This window comes from Ovis canadensis, chromosome 9 (assembly GCF_042477335.2).
Source record: "Ovis canadensis isolate MfBH-ARS-UI-01 breed Bighorn chromosome 9, ARS-UI_OviCan_v2, whole genome shotgun sequence".
Taxonomy (NCBI): domain Eukaryota; kingdom Metazoa; phylum Chordata; class Mammalia; order Artiodactyla; family Bovidae; genus Ovis; species Ovis canadensis.
The window spans coordinates 99958758-99977059 of NC_091253.1; the positions used below are offsets into that span (position 1 = coordinate 99958758).

Here is an 18302-nt window from a genome sequence, read left to right on the forward strand (position 1 = left end):
CTCCTGTGGTTTGCAGAGCTGACAGTTACTTCTGCAGAATAATTACTATGACATCCTGCCCGGTGACCTTATGTTTATGAACAGATCGCCATAGGTTAGGATATCCTGCAACAGTTTTGGGGGAACACTCCCCTGTCCCCGCACTGCACATCATGCCTCCTTCCCTCTGCGGTGAAGCTGTCTTCCCTATTCCGCAGTGCAGTGGAGAATGAATTAGCAGATGACAGATACGAACAATCTTTCGATAGAGCAGCTTCAAGGAGATTGTGTGGGTTTAAAATCAAACTGCGGTAGGTAAATAAGGAAGTGGAGGTGGTTAGTCAAACAGCTATTTCTAAAAATATCAAGAGAAAAGAAGAGAATGAGAATAAACCTTGAAAGGGAAAGAGGTTAAAGAAGTCTTTTTTGCTGTTGTTCATGTAGTTTTTTAAAACACTTTTGCAAGAAAAAATTTCTAACATACACGGAAGAAGAAGTAAAATGAACCATCAAACTTCAAAGTAAATAATTATCAGTAATTATACTGTCATAGTTATTGTATTTTTCCCTTCTCATTTTTTGAATTATTTTATGACAAATCCCAGATATGCTATTTAATTGCCACATTCTTCACTCAAAATAAGTATTTTTCCTTTATAAATCACTTCAGTTGCTCAGTTGTGTCCGACTCTTTGAGACCCCATGGACTGCAGCACACCAGGCCTCCCTGTCCATCACCATCTCCTGGAGCTTTCTCAAACTCATGTCCATTGAGTCAGTGATGCCATCCAACCATCTCATCCTCTCCCATCCCCTTCTCCTCCTGCCTTCAGTCTTTCCCAGCATCAGGGTCTTTTCCATTGTCAGTTCTTTGCATCACGTGGCCAAAGTTTTGGAGTTTCAGCTTCAGCATCAGTCCTTTCAATGAATATTCAAGACTGATTTCCTTTAGGATGGACTGGTTGGATCTCCTTGCAGTCAAGGGATTCTCAAGAGTCTTCTCCAACACTCAGTTCAAAAGCATCAATTCTTTGGTGCTCAGCCTTCTTTTTGGTCCAACTCTCACATCCATACATGACTACTGGAAAAACCACAGCTTTGACTATATGGATATATGGATCTTTGTTGGCAATGTAATGTCTCTGCTTTTTAATATGCTGTCTAGGTTGGTCAGAGCTTTTCTTCCAAGGAGCAAGCAGTTTTTAATTTGATGGCTGCGGTCACCATCTATAGTGATTTTGGAGCCCAAGAAAATAAAGTCTTTCACTGTTTCCATTGTTTCCCCATCTATTTGCCATGAAGTGATGGGACCAGATGCCGTGATCTTAGCTTTTTGAATTCTGAGTTTTAAGCCAGCGTTTTCACTCTCCTCTTTTACCTTCATCAAGAGACTCTTGATACCTCTTTGTTTTCTACCATAAGGGTGGTGTCATCTGTATATCTGAGGTTATTGATATTTCTCCTGGAAATCTTGATTCAAGCTTGTGCTTCATCCAGTCCTGCATTTCACATGCTGTACTCTGCATATAAGTTAAGCAAGCAGGGTGACAATATACAGCCTTGACGTACTCCTTTCCTGATTTGGAACCTGTCCATTATTCCATGTCTAGTTCAAATGTTGTTACTTGATCTGCATACAGGTTTCTCAGCAGGCAGGTGAGATGGTCTGGTATTCCCAACTCTTTAAGAATTTTCCACAGTTTATTGTGATCCACATAGTCAAAGGCTTTAGTGTAGTCAATGAAGCAGAAGTTTTTCTGGAATTATCTTGCATTTTCTCTGATCCAGTGGATGTTGGCAATTTGATCTCTGGTTCCTCTGCCTTTCCTAAATCCAATTTGTACATCCGGAAATTCTCAGTTCATGCACTGTTGAAGCCTGGCTTGGAGAATTTTGAGCATTACTTTGCTAGAGTGTGAAATGAGTGCACCTGTGCAGTAGTTAGGACCTACTTTGTAGCCTAGCTGGTAAAGAATCCGCCTGCAATGCAGGAGACCCTGGTTCAATTCCTGGGTGAGGAAGATTCCCTGGAGAAGGGACAGGCTACCCACTTCAGTATTATTGGGCTTCCCTGTTGGCTCAGAGGATAAAGAGTCTGCCTGCAATGCAGGAGACCTGGGTTTGATCCCTGGGTTGGGAAGATCCCCTGAAGAAGGGCATGGCAATCCACTCCAGTGTTCTTGCCTGAGAAATCCCCATGGAAAGAGGAGCCTGGTGGGCTACAGTCCATGGGGTCACAAAGAGTTGGACATGGCTGAGCGACTAAGCATTCACCTTTCATTTGCAGTAATTTGAACATTCTTTGGCATTGCCTTTCTTATCTCTCCTTGCTATTCTTTGGAACTCTGCCATCAGATGGGTATATCTTTCCTTTTCTCCTTTGCCTTTTACTTTTCTTCTTTTCTCAGCTATTTGTAAGGCTTCTTCAGACAACCGTTTTACCTTTTTGCATTCCTTTTTCTTAGAGTTGGTTTTGATCCCTGCCTCCTGTACAATGTCATGAACCTCCGTCCATAGTTCTTCAGGCACTCTGTCTATCAGAACTAATTCCTTGAATCTTTTTGTCACTTCCACTGTATGATTTGTAAGGGATTTGATTTAGGTCATACCTGAATTGCCTACTGGTTTTCCCTACTTTCTGGAATTTAAGTCTGAATTTGGCAATAAGGAGTTTATGATCTGAGCCAGACAGCTCCCAGTCTTGTTTTTGCTCACTGTATAGAGCTTCTCCATCTTTGGCTGCAAAGATTATAATCAATCTGATTTTGGTGCTGACCATCTGCTGATGTCTTCTCTTGTGTTGTTGGAAGAGGGTGTTTGCTATGACCAGTGCCTTCTCTTGGCAAAACTCCATTAGCCTTTGCACTGCTTCATTTTGTACTCCAAGATCAAACTTGTCTGTTACTCCAGGTATCTCTTGACTTCCTACTTATGCATTTCAGTCCCCTATAATGAAAAGGACATCTTTTTGGGGTGTTAGTTCTAGAAGGTCTTGTAGGTCCTCATAGAACAGTTCAACTTCAGCGTCCTCAGTGTTATTGGTTTGGGCATAGACTTAGATTACTGTGATATTGAATGGTTTGCCTTGGAAATGAACAGAGATCATTCTGTCGTTTTTGAGATTGCACCCAAGTACTGCATTTCAGACTTTTTTGTTGACCATGATGGCAACTCCATTTCTTCTAAAGGATGCCCACAGTAGTAGATATGTTGGTCATCTGAATTGAATTTGCCAATTCCAGTCCATTTTAGTTCACTGATTCCTAAAATGTTGATGTTCACTCTTACCGTCTGCTGTTTAACCACTTCCAGTTTGCCTTGATTCATGGACCTAACATTCCAGGTTCCTATGCAATGTTGCTCTTTACAGCATCGGACTTTGCTTCCATCACCAGTCACATCCACAACGGGGTGTTGTTTCCACTTTGGCTCAGCCTCTTCATTCTTTCTGGAGCTAGTTCTCTGCTTTTCTCCAACAACAACAAAGAAATATGACTTGTGTATTTGCAAACATTTGTCATATAATATTTTAAATTAGTTACTGAGGAGAAAAGACAAAGCAAAAACAATGAAATATTAACAGTTGTTAGAGAATGATTAGAATATGGACATTTAATATTTTTGGTATTTTATATTTTTTCACTATTTCAAAAGTAATTGACAAATGAAGACTAGATTACTAAATACATAAGGCTGTGCTAAAAATGCAGCTTTAATCAGAATTATTATGAACATGTGCTTTTGTTTACTTATCAGATGCTCATAATAAAAATTGAAATAAAGTTGGAAATTAGAGAAAAATCACTGCTTATATATTTTCATATCCATTTTTCAATGGATTTTTATTTGAGGGGGAGACTCACCATAGTACAAGTTTAAGTAAGTTTTTAATTTAAGAACATGTAAAATTAAAATTACCATTTCATTGTATAAATTTTATAACCATATTGTATTTAAGTATTACCTTATTGAGGTCGCTTCTGGATACATACTGTTACAAATAATGATAGATACATTTTTAAATTAAATTTACTTTATGAAAATATAGATATAATTTTCTTTGGATATTTATGAATCAAAGGGTATGAACATAACTGTTGGAGGTCTTCCTCCAGTAAGTCTCAAAGAGGTTTCTGTTTCCATAAGCAATGTCTGAGAATGTCTGTTTTAACACATCTATTCAGCATCACTCATAGATAACAGATGGCAAATTTTCTAGACCAAAAATGATATTTTAAGGAATTCCGTGGATGTCCAGTGGCTAGGACTCCGCGTCTTCACTGCCAGGGGCCAAGTTTCCACCCTTGGTCAGGGGACTAAGATCCCACAAGCCATGCAGCGCAGCACCCCCAAAAATTATATTTTAAAAACAAGAAGGCTAACATTAGCTAAACTCTTCTCTGCAAGTCCAGCTGAGCACTTGGTAAACAATCCTAAAATATTCCTTGTTTCTCTTGCAACCTAATAGAGAAATTAAAGTATCTAGCCCCCAAGCTGACAATTATTAACTGAAGAAGCCCCTGCTGTGTGCTGGGCACTATGCTAAGTGCTATTGACAGAAAAATATCTTTCATTCTAGACCAGAGAAATACCAGAAGCCAAAACTTATAAATAAACCACTACAATATTGTAAAGTAATTAGCCTCCAATTAAAATAAATAAAATTTTAAAACAATAAAATATCCATTAACAGGGGAAAAAATAAATTAAAAAAATATATAAGATCTGTTTCAAATAGTAGGAGGTGCTTTGCAGAGAATAAAACAAAGTGATATGCAGTGCAGTGACAGAGAGCGAGCTCTGGGGGGCTGTTTGGACTGGAAGAGCAAGGTAAGGACTTTTTAAGGAGGCATCGTTTCAGTTGAGACCTCAAAGGAGAGAAAAAGGTCATTTGAAAATCTCAGAGAAACGCATTCCAAGAAGAAGAAGCAAAATGTGCAAAGCCCTTAAGGCACAAAAAATAGGAGAATACCAGAATGCAGTGGAACCAGAAAAAAGGCTAGCAAGTTCAGAGGCGAGGGCTGAAGCCAAACAGAGTAGGGCCTTGAGGGCACGTCTGGGTTTGCTTGTGGATGCCGGGGAAGGGCTTCATGGAGGAGAGCAATATGATCTGATTTATGCTTTAGGTCTACAGGGCTGGCGTCTGTGTAAGCAGCAAAGAGCAGAGTGGCCAGAACGGAGGCAGAATGGCATGTTGAGATGTTACTGCGGTTGTTCAGGGGCGACATGCCGATGACTTGCACAGGGTTGCACAAAAAATGTGTTAGGGGAAGAGGAATCGGGTGTGAGGTCTCATCCTTGGTGCGAGCGGTTGGGTGGGGCTGTCTGCTGAACCAGGGAAAGCCGACGACAGAGAGGCCTACAGAGCCTGACTGGTCGTTCTGATCACACTCAAGTGTAAGGGGCCTACTAGACATCCACATGGCAAAGCTGCAAAGATGGCTGGGCAAGAAAGGCTGTGGTCCTGGGGAGAGGCTCAAGTGGGGAATAAAAATTGAGCGTCTTCAATATGCAGGTGGCCGTTGAAGCTGAAATCCTGGGTGAAATAAACTAGAAAGTGTAGCTAGAGGGAAAACGGGCCGAGAGTATATTTGTAGAGGACTCCATCCTTATAAGGCCTGGGAAAGGAGCCAGCAACTGAGGCTAACACGAGATAGGAGGTACACTTAGAGGAAAACTAAGGAGTGTGGCATCCTTGAAGTCAACGGAAGTATTCAGTTTAGTTCAGTCGCTCAGTTGTGTCCAACTCTTTGTGACCCCATGAATCGAAGCACGCCAGGCCTCCCTGTCCATCATCATCTCCTGGAGTTCACTCAGACTCACGTCCATCGAGTCCGTGATGCCATTCAGCCATCTCATCCTCTGTCGTCCCCTTCTCCTCCTGCCCCCAATCCCTCCCAGCATCAGAGTCTTTTCCAATGAGTCAACTCTTCTCATGAGGTGGCCAAAGTACTGGAGTTTCAGCTTTAGCATCATTCCTTCCAAAGAACACCGAGGGCTGATCTCCTTCAGAATGGACTGGGTGGATCTCCTTGCAGTCCAAGGGACTCTCCAGAGTCTTCTCCAACACCACAGTTCAAAAGCATCAATTCTTCGGCGCTCAGCCTTCTTCACAGTCCAGCTCTCACATCCATGCATGACTACTGGAAAAACCATAGGAAGTATTAAAAAAAAAAAAAAGAGTGATGTTCCTGTGATCTTTCACCCAATAATCTGATTTAATTTGTGAGAACAGGATGGAATTTAGCTAATTCTCTGCCCAGGTCATTTCAGTACAAGTCTATGGTTTTGCTTCCTGTTCTGGGAGAGCAAAGGAAATTATATGAAGTATTGATTCAGAAGTCTTTTTAAAAAGGGTCTTATCTGAAATCTAGATGTGCCCGAAGTTCCGACACCTAACAAACAAGTTTGAAAATGAATTGTTTCTCCTAAAGACTCAATGAGTTGACACAAAATCAAATTCATGCACTACTTAGTTTATACAAAAAGCATCTTTTCAACTAACAAAGCTATTAGAGCTTTATTTTACCTAAGAGTGTAGAAATTTAATACACTGGTAGCAGTAGGCAGTATTCTGATGTATATAGAAATAGCTTTGCCCCAATTGTAAAAGAACATGTTTTATAACTAAAACTCTGGAATAACAAAGATGCTGGTGAAACACACAATATGGGCAAGAGATATCCCGCTTCCTGAGAAAATGAAGGTTTCTAACAAAGTGCATTTGAAGACATTGGGGATGTGAGTGTAGCTTGATACGTGTTTATTCTTTTTTCACTTTGGCACATAAGCAACTATTCTTTAAAAAGGTCTGCCTCTTGTGAAAGAGGAAAGTTACATACAGTATAAACACATGGAAACTCTAAATTGTGCTTTCTTTTTTCCTCTCTTCTTTTTAATTTTTTGAAAATTTCTGTTCCAGGGATTAAAGCTTGTGATGTATATTCCATTAACTCCTTGAGAAAGAAGTAACATAAATAAGTTTACATCCAAATAAGAGATATTTAGGAATTTCTGAAGAATATAGTTTCACTTTGTCATTCAACACAGATATTATTTAAACGGACATTTAGTAGTTTTATGGGTTAAATTGTGTCTCTCCCTGCTTCAGAAAGAAATATTGGAGTCTTAACCCTAGTACCTCGGAATGTGACCTTGTTTGGAAATCAGGTGGTTTACAGACATGATTAGTTAAGATGAGGCCATACTGGGGTAGTGCGTGCCTGTTCAGTCACTTCAATTGTGTCCCACTGTCTGCGACCCCATGGACTGCAGCCCGCCAGACTCCTCTGTGCATGGGCGTCTCCAGGCAAGAATACTGGAGTGGGTTGCCGTTCCCTCCTCCAGGGATCTTCCCAACCTAGGGATTCAACCTTCGTCTCCTGCACTGCAGGCAGATTCTTTACTGCTGAGCCATCAGGGAAGCCCAAACTGGACTAGGGTGGGCCCCTAATCCAACATGACTTATTTAAAGGGGAAATTTGGGTACAGACACACAGCGGAATACTAACAGGGTTAGAGTTCAGCCGCCATGAGTCAAGGAACTACCAGCAGCTGCAAGAGGCACCTGGGACAGATCTTTCCCTAGTGCTTTCAGAGGCCCTGACCTTGGACTTGGGACTTCCAGCCTCTAAGACTCTGTGAGAAAATAAAGTGCTACTGAAACCACTCAGTTTGCGGGGACTGAGTTAACAGAAGCCCTAGCAACTAACAGAGCTGGAAAACTGCTTTAGGAATCCCTTTCATTCACGGGATGTGTCGGAAGGCTGGGCTTGCAGCTCTGGAGGAGCAGAGCTGGACAGCACCCCGCATGCCTACTGAGATGTGCTAACGCTCGTAAGAGCTGAAAATCTGCCCTTGAAAAAGACATGGGAACCCTGACTTCTTTGGGATTCAAGTTTATAAAAACCTGCAAACTGTGTAAGGTAAGGAGAAGTTGCTCAGTTGTGTCCAACTCTTTGAGACCTCATGGACTGTAGCCCACCAGGCTCCTCCGTCCATGGGATTTTCCAGGCGAGAATACTGGAGTGGGTTGCCATTTCCTTCTCCAGAGGATCTTCCTGACCCAGGGATCAAACCCAGGTCTCCCGCATTGTAGGCAGACGCTTTACCGTCTGAGCCAACTGTGTACATGTGACTAAAACCGGAATGGGCTATGGAAATGATAACGCTGCCAGGGCAAGGCTGATGAAGTCTGAGCCATGGGCTGCCCAGAGCATGAAGCTCAAACAGCCTGGTGCTGCGGAAGCCTCTTGCAGACAGACATGTGAGGAGTGTTGGGGGGTGTGGGACAGAGAGTTCTGTAGTAGGGGGCAGCCCCGAGCAAGGTTAATGCCTCTTTTTCCCAAGAGCATCACCATCCATGTGAGTTGAAGGAGGTCTGCACTAACACCAGGGGACCATCAGGGCTCAAGCCGAAAGGCCTGGCCAGCTGACAGTACCCCCAGGGAGGTGGGGTCCCCAACCCCCACTTCCATGGCAGGTCTCCCCTTTCCGCTCTGGGAGCCGGAGCGCTGGAAAGACACAGAAGCAGAAACCTCAGAGGTGCGTCACCTTTGGAATTTGCCCACGAGGAATGTCTGATTTTCTGCTCTGTCAGCAAGCAATGCCCAAGGAGTAATTTCTGAATAAATGTAGGCATCTGAAGAATACAGATGATCTGAAGAAATATCTGGAAAGAAAGAATCTATCAACACAGATCAAACTTTCTGCAAGTCTATCAGGTAAGATCGGAGCATCAGAGATTTAAACATTATTATAAAATTTCCCAGCTTACATGCAAATCTGGATATAGCAATCTTATTGATATACCTTTAAAGTCAATTTACTGCCATTTATAACATACAAAATTATTTCAAGGACAATGGCATTTTTTACAAAATACATATGGTAACCTTATGGTTATAACAACTATTTTGTAATTACTCAGTAAATTTATGTGAAAAACAGGTAAATGAAAACTTGGCAAAAACACTGAAGGTTTGCTCACTGGCACAGTGGAAAAGGCTGTGAAAATGCTTGGGGGTGGCCTGAAGAACTGTTTCTTAAACACCACAAGATCAGCTGAAAAAATAAACGGAAGAGCCTGTCAGCTCCGACAGCTCTGTGTCTGCACCAAGGGAGGCGCCAGATACTGTGACTTCACACCCTCAGTCCATTCCACAGTTCAGTCCAGTCCAGTCGCTCAGTCATGTTGTCCGACTCTGCGACCCCATGGACTGCAGCATGCCAGGCCTCCCTGTCCATCACCAACTCCCAGAGTCTACTCAAACTCACGTCCACTGAGTCGGTGATGCCATCTAACCATCTCATCCTCTGTTGTCCCCTTCTCCTCCTGCCCTCAATCTTTCCCAGCATCAGGGTCTTTTCAAATGAGTCAGCTCTTTGTATCAGTTGGCCAAAGTATTGGAGTTTCAGCTTCAACATCAGTCCTTCCAAAGAATACCCAGGACTGATCTCCTTTAGGATGGACTTGTTAGATCTCCTTGCTGTCCAAGGGACTTTCAAGAGTCTTGTCTAACAACACTGTTCAAAAGCATCCATTCTTTGGCACTCAGCTTTCTTTATAGAATATAGATATGCTTTTATTCCACAGTTAATGGACCATTTATCTGCTGGATGGCCACCATCGTTGGAGATGTTGAGGTGGGTGTTTCACACATCACACTCAGAAGACTCAGACACTGCATGGAGCTCACAGCACGATCCACGTGTGTTCTGAAATGAAAAGCCCCAACATGGTTGTTGGAACAGCACGTAGGCACCTCTATGGTGATGCATTTCCAGAAGGCTGGAAAAAAAAGTCCATTGGATATCTGTGTGGCTGAGTCAATGAATTTTTACTAACCATGGCTAACATGTATGGAGCACTTGCCATCAGCAAGGGATGGTGATTAGAGTTTTTCCTAGATTATCTCTAAATAACAAGCAGGTAGGCTTGCTCTCTGCATGGACAGGTGAGGAAACTGGAGCTCTGAGGAGTTAAAGACCTGACCTTTCATCCCCTGGTGAGCGATAGCAGAGCCTGTGTTCACCTCGAGCAGCCAGGCCCTCATGCTTCTCCCTTCTGTGTCACGTCAAGCAGCGGAGGCTGATGGGACCCTCAATAAAAAGATGGCCTTAGTCTTGTCTGCTGGGAAGCAGATCTCATTAGAGCATTCGTGTAAGAGTGGCTCTCTCTTGAGCACTCCCCACAAGCCAGGTTACGCTCCTGCTCTTCTTACAAACTCCATTTACTTCTGACATCAACCTCCTGACACATATGATCATCATTCTACACTTGAAGGAACAAGTCTGGATCACTGAGCAACTCGTGCCTGAAAAGCATCTCTCAGTTGGACTCTAAAGGCTCTACGTCCTGCTCTAAACTTTATTTTTCATTTGTTTCTGATACCATACCTATAAAGCCCTATGAATCATAGTGATGCATAGGAAATGCCTCTTACCTCAAAGCTGGTATTTCTATTTTTCGGTCACAGCAGGCTAAGATAAGCTAAGAAAGTGCTCCTGGTAGTAGTGAATCTGCTCCAGAGTGGTCGGTAAGTAAACAACTAAAAAAAGTCCATCTGAAATGGATTCATTATCTCCTTTTCTGGTTGCACAATGTGCTCCCCTCGTGGCTCAGTGGTAAAGAATCCGCCTGCCAAGCAGAAGACCCGGGTTTGATCCCTGGGTCAGGGAGATCCCCTGGAGGAGGGCATGGCAACCCATGCTAATATTCTTTCCTGGAGAAACCCAAGGACAGAGGAGCCCGGCGGGCTAAAGTCCATAGGATCGAAAAGAGTCAGACACCACTGAAGTGACTTAGCAGGCACACAAGGGCTCTCTCGACTTGGAAACAAAGGCAAAAAAAGCGTGTTCTTTGTTTGTCTAGCATCACTTCACAGAATGATCAGGGCACACGAGAGTTCTCGGGGGGATCGTCCTAGAATGCAGCACAGATGGTGTCCTGATCCCTGGGAGAAAGAGAGGGAAGATGATGAACCGAATCATTCATGCTGTCTGCGAGCCGCAGGCTGGTCTGAGTTGGACTAATACTGGAAACAATTCATTTTTAGTCATTTTGGGGGTCTATAACATCTTACTAGTTGTTACTGATGTTTTTGATTGTTTTCTAAGCATGATAGTATTTCTTTTACACAGATTAGCTTCCAAAAATCTCATGTGAGCGCTAGTATTATAATCCTCAATTTACAGATGAGGGAAAGGAGATTTAAAGAGATTAAATAACTTGCCCTAGTTCATGCTGCTAAGAGTTCAAAAGCCAGGCTCTGAATCGAGAGAATCTAATTCCAAAACCCATTGCAACTAACCACAACATTTGTTGCGCTTAAATTCTGCTCGTGCTGGGGATCCAGTCTTGTTTCATGCCCTACCCACCTTTCAAGTGAGACTGTGCGTATCTGTTCTGTCTTGTGTCTGTTTTCCACTGAGAAGGGAAAAGTGAATGACGCAACAGTGGGAAGTGAAAAAGAATGCACATCTGACATTTTAAAAAATGTGATAAAATCCGCATGAAATATATCATTTTAATCATTGTTGACAGTTCAGTGGTATCAGGCCTATCCACATGGTTGTGTAACTGTCACCCACGTCTCTCCCTAGAACTCGTTTCATTGCATTTGACTTTAAAGTACATTTATTCAGCAGTATCTATATGAGCTCTAGTTGCATCTCTGCTCTGAGCCAGGCTCTGCAACGGCCAAGCCTGGCCCACTCCACGTTCTCAAATTCTGCACCACCTCCCCTGCCCTGGAGGCTGGCAGCCCGCCCCAGCGAGTCCTGTTCTTGTGTTTGGTCCCCAAACCTCAGCAATTTGGAGAAAACGCAGGGTTGGGGCTAAGGGTTGACAGCGTCACAGGACAGCCTCCAGGCCACCATCCCTCACACAAGTATGGATAAGCACGTCTTCCTTCACATAGCGCTGCGGAGGCATGACCACAAAGCTTGCGTTTACGACCTTTTCCGCCACAGTTGCTGTGGGAAATCGGATGTACTGAATATTTCTAGTGCCTGAGCCCCCAGCCTCCATTTGGGAAAGAGGCTTTCTTTTTACTTTATTGTACTGACAGCATGGGCTTCCCCTGTGGCTCAGCTGGTAAAGAATCTGCCTGCAATATGGGAGACCTGGGTTCGATCCCTGGGTTGGGAAGATCCCCTGGAGAAGGGAAAGGCTACCCTCTCCAGTATTCTGGCCTGGAAAGTTCCATAGACTGTATAGTCCATGGGGTGGCAGAGAGTTGAACATGACTGAGCGACTTTCACTCACTCACACATTGACAGCATGATAGATAATACATATACAGTAAAATAATTAGAAGTAATGTCATAAGAAAAATAAATATTTGTGATTCTTCTGCCACTTTTAGATGGTAAAGCGTCTGCCTACAAGGCAGGACACCCGGAGTCAATCCCTGGGTGGGGAAGAGCCCCTGGAGAAGGAAATGGCACCCCACTCCAGTATTCTTGCCTGGGAGATCCCATGGACGGAGGAGCCTGGTGGCTACAGTCCGCGGGGTCACAAAGAGTCGGACGTGACTGGGCGACTTCACTTTCACTGTACCCGCCACTTTCATGGAGCATGGCTCTTGAGCTGGAGGAGCTCCCCTCTGCTGACCTTTCGTGCGCTTAAGTGTAGAGCAGCATCGAGAGATGGATATCTGTGTGTGTGCAGGTGTGCACACAGGTTCACACACGCATCGTATGTGCACGCACATACGGGCCTGCACGTGTCTGTATTATGAGGAGGAGGAGGGAAGACGGCACTAGATTGTTCTCCATTAGAAGTCGAGGCGAAAGTGAGGCCCGAGGGAGGCTGCAGGGACACGGGACCGCAGTCCAGGGGAATGTGGGGTCCTGGAGGAAGGAGCGGGGAGGGGGATCTGGGTGGTGAAATTCTATACTGTGTGAGGTGAAAACCTCACTTCTGTTCCCTCTGTAAAATCAGCTTGCATTGGTCAGCAATAGCTGGATTTTCTATTTTCAAGGATGTATACATGAGGAGAAGAATTGATGCCGCTAAACTGTGGTGTTGGAGAAGACTCTTCAGAGTCCCTTGGACTGCAAAAAGATCAGACCAGTCAATCTTAAAGGAAATCAGTCCTGAATATTCACTGGAAGGACTGATGCTGAAGCTGAAACTCCAGTACTTCGGCCACCTCATGTGAAGAGCCAACTCATTGGAAAAGACCCTGATGATGGGAGGGATTGGGGGCAGGAGGAGAAGGGGACGACAGAGGATGAGATGGCTGGATGGCATCACCGACTCGATGGACATGAACTTGGGCAAGCTTTGGGGGATTGTGATAGACAGGGAGGCCTGGCGTGCTGCAGTCCACGGGGTCGAGAAGAGTCCAACACGAATTAGTGACTGAACAACATGCATCAGGAGCGACATGGGAAGAGACGTAGCGCAAAACTCTACTTCACTACTGGGTCCTAAAGGAGCCGGGTGGCTTCCCCAAGAGAGCCGTAAATAAGACACCTTGTACGTGAGAAGCACACCCGGCCAACCATTGCAGCGGGGGGGGGGGTGTATTTAACAAAAAATTGTTTTGAAATTCTATGTTCATACACAGGTCTCAAAACCAGAAGGCATCATTCTTCCTGCCAGAACTTTTTGAGAATAGTCTTCAGATAACAAAGCGTTGAAAGCTTTGGCAGACTTGAAACTTTTGCAAAGTAGAAACTCAGGTGGAGTGAATGGATGGAGAGAAAGACTAGTGACTGAGGGTTGGAGAGCCCTGCTCCAGGAGGCGGTGCTGGCCTCGGCCAGGCAAGCTAGTCTCCCTCTTCTAAAAGGAGGTCCCAGAGCAATACCGTCTCTAAAACCTCGGAGATGTCCAAAGCCCAGAGGCGTGTGGCCAAGACCTGCAGATGCCTGGGGCTGGCAGCCTGGGTGGCAGAGGTGGCAGCCACTGCTCCATGGGGGCCCGTGTGCAGGGGGCTGGGCTCAGTGTCTCCAGTGAAGCTGCAGGACCCTGTCGGCTGAGGGCAGGGCTGTGCTGGGCTCAGCCTCTCCAGTGAGCCTGCAGGACCCTGTCGGCTGAGGGCTGGGATGTCTTTGGAGCCTCCTTCCAGGTGTCGCTCCTTGTAAGTGTGTTGGACGTAAGTCGCTCAGTCATGTCTGACTCTTGGCGACCCCATGGACTCTAGCCCACCAGGCTCCTCTGTCGATGAGATTCTCCAGGCAAAGATACTGGAGTGGGTTGCCATTTCCTTCTCCAGGGGATCTTCCTGACCCAGGGATTGAACCCAGGTCTCCTGCATTGCAGGTAGATTCTTTACCAGCTGAGCCACCGGGGAAGCAAGTCCTCAATAGTGAGGCCACCATGCTCCTCTGCAGAATGTAACTCCATCAGGCATCCTCGTGATGCGATTTCCTCCCTGCCTCCCCACCCGCCCCCCGCACACTCCCGCAGAAGGACCACCAGACCTCAGGGTGTCACACATGTAGAGGAAGTTGTGTGATCCTCTGTTTGTGGAACGAGAACCTTTCAGTTTCAGAGCCTCAGCATTCTCTCATCTCGTGCCATCAAACAGGTTGTTAGAAATCCTAGATGAGAAGTGACGCTGCCACCTTTGTTGACATTTTTAAGCGCTGTTTATCTCACAGTGAAAGCAGGGGTCCCAGACTGAGAAAGAATGGGGAAGAAAGGGGGAGAAACAGGTTAAATATCTTGTAGATTTTTACCAAGTGGGGTAAAGGAACCTCTTGAAGTCTTCAGTAGCAGCATATTGCTGGGGGCAATGTGGATAGAAATGTGGAAATACTTTCTGATGGACCTTCTTCTATGAAACCAGCTTTCTTCATGTGCATTTTATCTGCTACCATGACTCTGGGGAAGGGTCCTGGTGAATGTCGGTTCCAGAAGAAAAGAGAGTATATAAGACAGGGTCCTGTTGTACAGGAAGACGGGCCAGCCTATCTTTCTGGCCAGTGGAAAGAGGTGGAGGGGAGGGAAAGTTAGAAAAGAGGTCGGCTACCCACGTCTTCCTCTCCCCCATCTGCCTGCGGGGTCAAATCTGGGTGATGAGGGGGAAGCAAGGACCGCAGGCACCGGGTCAGAGGAGAGAAGCCGATCCCGTGGTTTTTGCGGTGAAAGGGGCTTCGCTTACACGCTGCGTCCTTTTATTCATTTGCTTGTTTATTCGCGGCTGCGGGGTCTTCCTCGCTGTGAACCATTTCTCTCTGGTTGTGGAGCACACACTCCAGGCGCACAGCCTTCAGGCTCAGCTCCCCGGGGGCACGTGGGATCCTCCAAGACCAGGGATCCAACCCGCGCCCCCTGCAGGGACAGGTAGATTCCCGACCCCCGGGGCACCAGGAAGCCCCTCTGCTTCCTTTGGAAACAACATCCACCCGGGCGCCCCAGGGCTGTAGGGGATAACAGGGCTTTGCCGTCAGGCTGCGGCGGCGGGGGTGAGGTCGCCTGTGGACGCCTCCAGGGACCAGAGGAGACAGGCTCCTGCAGACCCAGAGCGAGGCCAGGGCCGGCCTGGGCGAGCCCCTCCCCGGCAGAGGCCGTGGCCGAGGGGACCTCTTACAGACCCAGGGCGGCGCCAGTCACCAGGCCTGACCTCTGTGTGGGCTGGTGTGGAGCTGGAGAGAGGAAACCTTACGAAAATGAACTGCCTCAACCAGCAGAGACTGAGATGCTCTCTAGGTGCGAGTTTGAGTTTTCAGCGGCCCTGGCACCACGGCTGGGAGGACTGTGGATGAAAGTGGGCCCGGCGTGGGGGAGGCGGAGGTGAGCCTCAGTAAAGAAAGAGCTGCCTCCTCTTTGCACACAAGGGCAGCACACACATCCCTTAGCAGGGGCCCTTCCAACACCCACCCACTGCGCTGGCTTCAGGTCTAGGACAAAGTTCACTCCCCTCGAAGGCTCCCCCTGACTAATTCCATCCCACACGCAGGCGCCAAGCCCCAGCTGTGCACACAGCGCTGGGCAGTGAATGAAAGCTGCCCTCCAGGGGCTCCCGAGGCTGGAAGGGAGACCGAGGTGTCCGACCGCAGTCCCGAGGGGAGGAGGCCATCGGCGTAAAGACCTGATGTGGGAGCCCGGCGTCCACGAGCAGGCAAGATTTCACAGCTAGGGCTGGAGACGAGGAACAGTCTGGGCTGAGGAACGGTTTCCCCAGGCTCGCAGGCTGGACGGAGGAAGCCGCTGACCTCGTTTATTTCCACACGCAGGGTCACGTAATTCCTGCATCAGTATCACGTTCTCATCGCTGCTGTAACAAATCACCCCACGCACTCGGCGGCTTAACACAGCAGGGGTGGTATTTGGCCTGTCCAGAGGCCGGGAGTCCAAAGTGGGTCTTACAGGCGAAGACCCAGGTGTCAGCCGGGTTGGTTCTTTCTCGAGGCTCCAGAGGGGCGCCTGTGCCCTGCCTCTGCCTGAGTCTGGAGGCTGCCCGCTCCCCTGCCGGAGGGCTCATCCCTCCTCTCTGCTTCCGCCGTCCCATCTCCTCCTTCTGCTCCCAACCTTCGTGTCTCCCTCTTATCAGAACCCCAGTGGTTGCAATGGATAATTGCCTCATTTCACAACCCTTACTGTAGCTAAACGTGTAGTCTCTTTTACCAGGTAAGGTAACATTCAGTTTCAGGATGCAGGCATCTTTGGAGGGCCACTGTTCTGCCTACAAGAGTATCATTTAGGTTACCTTCCTTCTTCTAATTCAGTGTGAATAACTGAGGATCCTATTTGTGAGATTCAAAAGAGAAATTCAAATGTAGCTTAAAAATATAAACATACTGACGCCAATTATGATATCCGTTAAAGTAATGAGCCATTTAAAACTAACAGCTGTCCTTGGAGAAATAAATATAATCCAAATCCTCAATATTTAGCTTTAAATTATTCTTTCCTGCCTCTCAACATTACTTTAACAGTGCTTCTCAAACTGGGGCTACCCAGGTCCCAGCAAGTACACCTGATAACCAGAGGTGACAATAAGCTGCAGGATAAACAATACCCCAGTGCCAATTTTATTAACTGCAATAAGCCAGTTGTAACATTTTATATTAAAAATAAACATGGCTATAATAGAGTAAGATGGACATTTTGAATAAATTTTGTAAAACATGAAACTCTAAAGAAGTAATGATCTGCTCTGAACTGTGCCTAAGGAATTTCTTCTCTGCTCTAAAGGATATTTTGATGAAACATCTGAAAAGCACTGGAATAAATTAGAATATTTGTGAGTCTTCCCCCCAAAAAAGATCAAGAAAATAGTATCCCTTGATTACATGTGTTTCTGGCTATGAGTGGTATAAAATATCTTTATTACAAAATTTAGAGATCATTGTACACCAAGAACATCATAACTCACCTATATATAGAACTCAGTGTTGACAAGTTTCTGCTTCAGCATATAACTGAAAACCAATGTGTAAAAATATACACTAGTTAAATTTTTCATATTTAGAAGAGCCCTCTGCAGTTCACCTGGAGTAGATTTAGTTTTAATTCATACACAGTTCTGTTTAAGGTTGTCCTGTGGGTCCCCCACCCAAAACAAGAAACAACAAATTAGAGAAGCCTTGTTCCAGGAAACTAAGTTAACAGACTCACGGGCTTAAACACACACACACGGGCTTAAAATGCATTATTTTCGACCACCTCCTATACACCAGACATTACCTCATATAATATGAATATCCTGGGTGTTATCCTCTCTTTACACCCAGGGTCATAGAGATTGAGAAGGGATTCAAAACAGACCATCAAACTCCAAAGTTTGTGATCTTTCTTTTACAGAAAACTCAGCTCAGTTCTTTAGCAAAGCAGGTGAGAGTGAGTTAGTGACTTCTCTATCTCTGGTAACAAAGAGGTTTCCCCCTGCCCCCCCCCCCCCCAAAGTGTGGAACCTGAGTCGTGTGTTAAACTTGGCTTCCCAGAGTAACTCATTAGCCAGACATCCCAGGGTCTGGGCGTGGAGCTAAATCCAAGACAGCTGTGGGCGCAGGAGACTGGCGTTTCATCTGTTCACCCTGCTTCTTCCCACCTGGAGCAGGTATGACTCACCTTCCGAAGGTTCAGATGACTCTCACTTCTGGGGACCGCTGGGATTCCTCTTTCGAATAAAATGGATTTTTATTTGCTGCATTTCCCAGGAGCATATCTTGATTCAGGAAGTCTCCCCTCCCCCCTCCTGCTGTTCTAGTAGCCACTTCCTCTCCTTTCTCAGGATCTACCCTCATGGAGATCACGTGAGCCAGTGCTCAGAAAGCTCACAAGAGCGAATGGCAAATACAGATAACCTTCAGGGTGTGTCCTTCTGTGGAGACTCTTGATTATGAGTAAGCCAATTATGATGGC

General features: G+C 45.8%; 1 long non-coding RNA gene across 3 annotated transcripts; it reads right to left on the bottom strand.

Annotated features, from left to right (window-relative positions):
- Positions 1-3787: 3787 nt before the first annotated feature.
- On the bottom strand, positions 3788-18224 carry LOC138446001 (uncharacterized). Of its 3 annotated transcripts, none has more exons than XR_011259085.1 (5): positions 18009-18145; positions 14414-14612; positions 10425-10934; positions 8533-8650; positions 3788-6122 (listed from the first exon to the last, which is right to left on the bottom strand). It is a non-coding gene; the product is annotated as an uncharacterized lncRNA (long non-coding RNA). The 3 variants fall into 3 exon arrangements; XR_011259086.1 differs by lacking the exons at positions 3788-6122; positions 8533-8650 and adding exons at positions 8788-9696; positions 17314-17359 and having other exon boundaries at positions 18009-18224; XR_011259084.1 differs by lacking the exons at positions 3788-6122; positions 8533-8650 and adding an exon at positions 8682-9696 and having other exon boundaries at positions 18009-18207.
- Positions 18225-18302: the final 78 nt, after the last annotated feature.